The 7,711-nt window shown below is 43.0% G+C and overlaps 1 pseudogene; it reads left to right on the top strand.

The window, feature by feature from the left end:
* The first annotated feature begins 2,040 nt into the window (after positions 1 to 2,040).
* Positions 2,041 to 6,199, top strand: LOC119299077 (annotated as a pseudogene).
* Positions 6,200 to 7,711: the final 1,512 nt, after the last annotated feature.

Genomic DNA, 7,711 nt, shown 5'->3' with positions numbered 1-7,711 from the left:
ACATATTGGCGCGGGTCAAATCGATGGACACCTACAACATGAATCAATCAATTAAGACGACGACAAACCTTGAGGAAGGAGCACAAAATCAATACAAAAAAGCACAACCAGAGAAAGGCAAAAGAGCTGACCAGGCCAAGAAGAACGAAACGGCCGGCGAGTAGCAGACCGAGGGTGGCAACCCAAATCAACTGCAGCTAGCCGGCCACACCCACCAGCGGCTGCCATCGCCGACGACGAATCCACAGCAGAAAGGCGACTGCCGGCGCGGCGCACACGGGCAATAACGGCCGCCCGAATCCCAGAAGGGCGGCCCCGACGGCGTCGACCGGATCGAACAGCATCAGGCCCAACCATCGCCGGACCAAGAAACAACAGTACTGCTGAAGGAGGAAAAAGGCAGCCGGAAGCGAACGGAATGAGCAGCGGAGGCAGAAGGACACCAGTATTTATAGGAGACAGCAGCACGGGAGAAATCAAATTGGAAACATGCAGCGAAGGCGGCGCAGAAATACCCAGAGGATTCCATCGAAGCGGCAACCGCCAGCGCGAAGAGTCGGATCCGGCTTGCCTGCTCCTTCCCCGTGTTCCCATTCGTGCTCCCACTTCATTCTACGGCTGTTTTTTTTCCTTTTCCTTTCTAATCTAATCATCTCCCCCCCTGATTTTAAGGGGGTGGGACCGGACCTTATTTTGTACCAATCAAATCATGCCACGTATGCGGGAGCATGGATGGTGCACGCGGAGGGAGCAGGCAAGTCTCGTCCAACGGCAGCCGACCCAGGCGAGTATACGTGGCAGAAAACAGAGATGAAGAAAGGAAATAAGCAGCACCGCATGCCGAAGAATCCAAAACAGAAGATAGGCAAATTGGTCTCCACGTAACCAGGGCATGCAACCAATACAAAACAGAGCACGCCGCAGAACATGCACCCAATCGTCAAAGGCGGTCACATTTTTTAACGATTCACTTCGACGATCGCTCCGCGCACCCAGACGCGTACACGCCCACGTCCCCCACTATTACACGTGTTGCACATCCATTGGACGGTTTTCTATGATAGAAAAAATTCAAAAAAACGTGATAAACTAAACCTGGCCAGGTTTAGTATATTTAGAATTTTGGTTACGTCCATCTGCACAGTTATGTACTACATTTACGATCAAGAAGGACAACACTATAAAAATAGACATTTTGGTAATGTTTGTATATGTGCAATTATATAGTACATTTAAGATCAAGAACAACGCCACTCCCCGCCAGCCGGAAACACTTAAGTGCCATTATGTTGAGAGAGCGATTTTTTTGGATCGGTCTTTATTGGGTTTACCTCTTCTTTGCTCAACTCTTCTTATTTTAGTGACATATAAATGTAGTACATTGAAAGGGTATAAGACAATTCTTTGGCTACGTTACAAGTAAAATAAATATAGCACATTGAAAGGGTATGCGAAATTTAATGCGCCCATCAAGATGCATTGAGAACTCTATTAGGCTTGTAATTAAACCCACAACTAACGAAAACATGTTTTATTCCTTGCATGTACCTTACAACGGTTCAAGTAGTAATCGCTACAAGTTTGATCCGACTTCTAAACTCTACCACGATTTGGATCCATGATGCTATTCATCACTTGATAAGGTTAGTGATGGCCGTGCAGACGATTCCTATCTACACGGAGTAGAGGCTACATTGCTTGAGAGGCAACGGGATGGCGGCCTTCACAAAGGCATCGTCGCACTCGTGTGCCAGGGAGACAGCCTTCGCTGCCCCTTCCTTCCCTGCGGCGTAATTCTGGCCGTTGATCTCATCGTAGGCTCCAGCAAAGGTGAACTTCATGTTTTAGCAGCACAATTTTGCTTACCTACTACGTACGTACGTGCCCATGGAAGCAGTGACGATCGGTGTCGCCTGGAAAAGTCAAGTCGGACTAATTACAGGAACCTGCTAGTCTACCAGCTACCTGAAAATTGCGTTGGACTGCCGGAGTACTTACTACTTCAATGAATGCAGCAAACACAAAGGGGGGAGAAGAAGAAGAAGGGATGGCGCCCATGAAGGTGTACGGCTGGGCGGTGTCGCCATGGATGGCGCGGGTCCTCGTCTGCCTGGAGGAGGCCGGCGCCGAGTACGAGCTCGTGCCCATGAGCCGCAACGGCGGCGATCACCGGCGGCCGGAGCACCTCGCCAGAAAAAGGTATTTATGTTTTACTAGCAAGTGTGCACGTGCAACGCATGTCTATTTAAATTAATAAGTGTGCACGTGTAGCACGCATCTATTTGGATTAACACACTATATTAAACTTAATATAAGACAACTTATTCATAAATTTTAATTTTCCCTATAAAATACATAATCTCTTATTCCCTACTCGTACAAACAATTTAAAATATCGTTTCTCCTTAATCAACATGTCTCCTGTATTAAAAGATCACCCAGTGTTCCCAATATATAAAACTAAAAAATATTTAGAAGATTCATCATGATTCTCCATATGCACACATTTATGCAAGTATAATTTAGAAATGGTCTTCAACATGCGTAGGCTACCACTTGTAAGGATAACAGTGGCAAAAAAAGACCAACAAATGCCGGTTTAGAAAGAAAGAACTGCAGACATGCTTACAAATTTAGCAACTCTAGTGGATAAAACATACCTTACCTCTCAAGTCAGGAAATAGTCAAATGAAAAAATGTACTTCTTATAAGTAGTAGAGATAAAGTCATGAGGATCATGATTCAAGATATTCGGAGAAACATGGTTGGTCTCTTTGTATAATGCGAACTCGTCACCTCTACCAAAGTGGTCGTGCATAGTATGTAATGTAGAGTGCAATAATGAAATAAAATAAATGATATGAGAATTTACCATGACCACAAAATATCCTACATCCGTCATCATCATAATCAACATGCATTTTTTGCTTCTCTTGTATGTGGTCCAAGTTTTCTATCAGAAAAACATGTTAACTCAACTGTAGATAAGGACGGTATGAAAATGCTCATATAAAATTACAATTGCCATGTATTTGCTGGACAAACAAATACACTTATGCAAACTTCAGGTTTTTTTAGTAAAACTTATGCAAACTTTATTTTTTTCACTAAAACTTATGCAAACTTCTGAGTTTTTTTTTCACGTAATTTCATGACTGCAAATAAGGTCTTGGTTCCACGAATTTGTCTGTGAGTTCATTGTGTAGTCGTGAGTTAGCCATGTAATAACCGGTAGTCAGTATTTAAAAAACAGGGATGTTTGTTACAGGTACGCGAAAATCAGTGCAAAAATAAAGAAAGAAAGAAGGCATTAGTTGCCTGAAACCCAACCATATGTGCTCCAGCGCGCCTCTGTTTCTCATTGCGGAAATACTGTACACACGATGGTTGGCGGACGCTGCATGCACGACACTCATTATCGACGGCTGCAACCCACTGAACAAAAGGAATACATGGCTGCAATATTTTGTCGTGCAGGAATCGGCCGCCAACCATCGTCCATGTAGCAGTGCTCTTCTCATTGCCTCATTTCTAGTTCCTGTACTTCTAGATGTGTCACAGTAAAAAAACAACACTTGGTGCTTACCTGATTAGTGTGTGCGTGCGACGCGTTCGCGTGAAGGCGAGCGTCTCCATCGTTCAGGCCTGCGAGCGGCCGCGGCGACCGTGTCCTCTCACCAGCTGGGCGGCGTTGTCGACGCAGGTGAATCAGTTGTCCAGCTTTGAGGCGGCGCCCTCCATGAACCGGGGCGCCCCCCACTTGATTTTTTGGCCCACTTATACTGGTCCAGAATACTCAACGTTGCCCCCACTTGAAGGGCGTCGGCGGTGGTGGTTGTCAGCGTGGGTGTTGTGGACGGAGTTGAAGTCGACGCGAATGCCGGTGGTTCCCGGAGAGCATGCCAGGACATGGACAAAGTCGTTGCAATCAGTATAAAAGTGACCTAGCCTCCAGGCAGAAGATGAAAGCGGCGACAACACGTGAGTGTGTTCGGAGGAAGCCGCAGCTCCTCCTCGCGTGTCTCCCACTGTGGCTCGCATGGGTGGTGGGCTGGTGACGGCAGGCGACTCGCGATCACGATTCCCGAGACGATAGGGTGCGCGATTAGTTTCCTAATAATTAGATACATTCATGATTAGTTATCTAATAGGATGCGTTCGTGATTAGTTTTCCTAATAATTAGATGCGTCCATGATTAATTTTCTAATAGGATGCATGTGATTATTTTCCTAATAATAGGATGCACTCGTGATTAGTTTCCTAATAATAAGATGCGTTTGTGATTAGTTTCCTAATAATTTGATGCGTCTGTGATTAGTTTCTTAATAGGAGTGTCCATGATTATAATTTTCTAATTGACCGGACGTGGACTTTCATATTTTCCTCCGCGGTGGAGTACGGTCAGTCAATGTAAATTGCTAAGTGCACACAGAGAACAAACTAGGTTAATGCTAGCAGTTAGATTGAGTTTAGTAAGACTAATCATGCGGTGGTAATATATCCGTGTACGTTTTGTGAGGTGCACTTAGAGAAGATAATGTTTGCTTTTTTATAAGTAGTATAAATATATAAAGTAAACATCACCAGACAATCCGATTCAAACTCACACCATCACAACACAACATACACACCCATATCCAAAAAAAACGACGTGTTGAACAATCGAACACATGACCTTAAAAGACCCGACCAGGTCCTGCTAGCCACGACAACAAACGCCTACTGCTAACCAACGGCCAACGCGAATACGTAAGAACATACTGCAATGTCGGGTTTAAAACATTTTTTGAACTTTTTTAAAAATATGAATTGCCGAATATTATGGGAAACATGAACATTTTTAAAATTTTAAACAATATTTTTAATATTATGTCCAATTTGGAGAAAACATGAACAAAATTTGAAATAACATCATTTTTTGAAGACATGAACCTTTTATCAAAACAATTTTTTTTAATTTGTCACCCACTTTTGAAAACGGGACATGTTCTGATCATTAAGAACAATTCTATAAAATGTGTTTTTAAACACGTACATTATATTGAATCTGTGAACATTTACTAACCAGAATATATTTCCAATTTTAATATGTTTTAAGATGCATTTTTTTTGCAAAATCGCAAACAATATTGGAATATTTTCTGAATTTGAAAAAAAATCCGAACGAGAAAAAAATTAATGTTCCAAACATTTTTAAAAACAGGAAGACAATATTGTTATTCTGGACATGTTTTGAATTTTTTACAAAAAATAAAATTCTGAACTTCTTTTGAAAATTTTGAATTACAAAATAACATAAAAATAAAACAATTGGAAGGAAAAAAACAGGCCGACCCAGTCTTGGAGGCCCTTTGTGTAGCTCCGGCTATGTGTCATGCAGGGCGAGAAATAGGATTTTTGCAGCTACGAGAGCAGGCAAATAAGTGGGCTGGCTTCGCTGGGCCACAGGTGAGCGGCCCAAGTACGAAATTCTGGATTGCTAAAAAAATAACGGATGCACATAAAGTTAATACCACCTCGGATAAAAAAATAAATTTCAACGGTGAATGGATGGAAAAAATCGGAGAAACGCACATTGCTTTATTAGTAGGTACAGATATATATTTTGATTTTTTAACACTATTTTATTTTGATTTAGTAGCTATGTTTTTCTACGAATTATTAAGCAATTTGGTGGGCGTGATAAAAAATGAGGGTTACTAATTTCTCTCTCCAATTTTTTTAGAATCCCGCGCCATTGCAAGGCATATTCTTTGCAAATGCAATCCCGAGCTTCTAGGAGCGGGCAGCCTCAAGGAGTCGACGATGGTGGACGTATGGGTCGACGTGGATGCCCACTAGCTCGAGCCCATACTCAAGCCCATCGTGTTTAACTGCATCATCAACCGGTTCGTCGGGAGGGACGTCGACAAAGGCCTCGTTAATGAGAGCATCGAGAAGCTGAAGAAGCTGCTAGAGGTGTATGAGGCGAGGCTGTCAAGCAGCAAGTACTTGGCCGGGGATCTCGTCAGCTTTGCCGACCTCACTCATTTCTCCTTCATGCGCTACTTCATGGCGACGGAGCACGCGGTCGTTCTTGACGCATACCCGCACGCTAGGGCGTGGTGGGAATCGTTGTTGGCAAGGTCGTCCGTCAAGAAGGTGATAGCTGGCATGCCTCCGGATTTTGGTTTCGGGAGCGGCAACATACAACGATAAGGCATGCTTGTGTGTTTGTGATGCTCTTATCTCTACCGAACCCACGAGAAAATAAGTAAGCGAAGTGTGGGTGTGGATATAAAATAACTTGTTTCGTTGAATTGTTCTCTAATATCCCGTAGAAATTGACTCCCAAAAGAGCAAGTGCAGGGTCTATGCCTTCTTTTTTCTCAACAATACCATGGATTTTCACACCAATGTTGTCGCAAAATTAACTAAAGATATACTATGTGGTTCTCTTCTCAAACAAGAAGTAACATGGGAATCACGCCCGCTTGAAATATAAGGAAAAGTAGAAAAAAACTCTCTACCGAACCCTAATTGACGCAAAAGGTGACGAAGTAGCCATGTTAAGAAAAGGGATTCTTGTCATAATAGTAACCATCTAGCCCGTCTCCGCACTTCAGTCTTGGAGGAGGGTGCTTCTAGAAGATGATGTCTCCCTTCTAAAAGATGAACCGCGAGAAGAAAAGCTACATTTTAACCATCTGCTCATATTGCACTTACCCAAGAAGCGATTACCCGAAAGGAAGAAAATGGGAAGACATACATCAGTCATTGGGATATTTGCGCTTCTTGACCAACACATGAACAGGGCCAAATGGTTAGTACAGAGGAGGGACGGATGCGATAAATAGTTGCATGTCACTCCATTGTGCGTGCTCTGATATTTAAAGAACTAGATGATGCCTCGCACGTTGTTGCGAGAATATTTTGCAATATGTCAATGAGGTTTTTGGTTATACGAAAGATCAATATTTCAAATAGTAGCTTTTGAAAGTATATAAGAATTAAATGTAAATAGCATAATAGAATGAAATTTCACATGCATGCATGGTTGCATGTTGAAGTGGATTTTTAATATGCATGGCTGCATGTCGAGGTGGACCTCTTCCTATGCATATTGAATGATGATGTGACATGCTTGCATGTTGAGAGAAATATATTAGTGGGGGCTAGCTATTTAGATATAGAATATGTCGAGGGGTGAATCATCATTCTGGCAAGGTTATATTTGAATAAAGATAATTGTGACAAACGCGTTTGTGCATGAGCTAGCTCCAATGGGCAAGGACAATTCATGAGAGCTGTAGCTGGATATTCTCCCTAATTCGATTTTCAATTTAGTTGACAATGTAACTATTGTTTGAGTTTTTTGGGGCAAATAAGTATTATATTATTTAAGTTGATAAAATTAACCGATGCAATATCGTTTTGAGTCCCCTTGGGTGAACAGGGATATGAGGACAAATATCTAAATCTTTCCCTATACTAATAAAGCACGGAGTGCTTCTGCCCGTACGTCGTCGGCGTTTTTGCGAAAAAGCCCCTCCGTTTTGGAGAATTCAACCCGCAGTCCTCAACATAAGTCAGCCCCGAACCGGTACATGGAGGAGAAAAGAGAAAAAAAAATAGCCCAGCCCGCACGACCCTTGCTCCCCGATCCCATCTCGACCTCCATCCCGCCGCCACCTCCTGCCCCGCCCCGCCCCGCCCAGCCTCGCTGCGCAC

The sequence above is a fragment of the Triticum dicoccoides genome, chromosome 5A (genome assembly GCF_002162155.2).
Source record: "Triticum dicoccoides isolate Atlit2015 ecotype Zavitan chromosome 5A, WEW_v2.0, whole genome shotgun sequence".
NCBI lineage: Eukaryota > Viridiplantae > Streptophyta > Magnoliopsida > Poales > Poaceae > Triticum > Triticum dicoccoides.
This window is presented reverse-complemented; position numbering and strand designations above follow the sequence as displayed.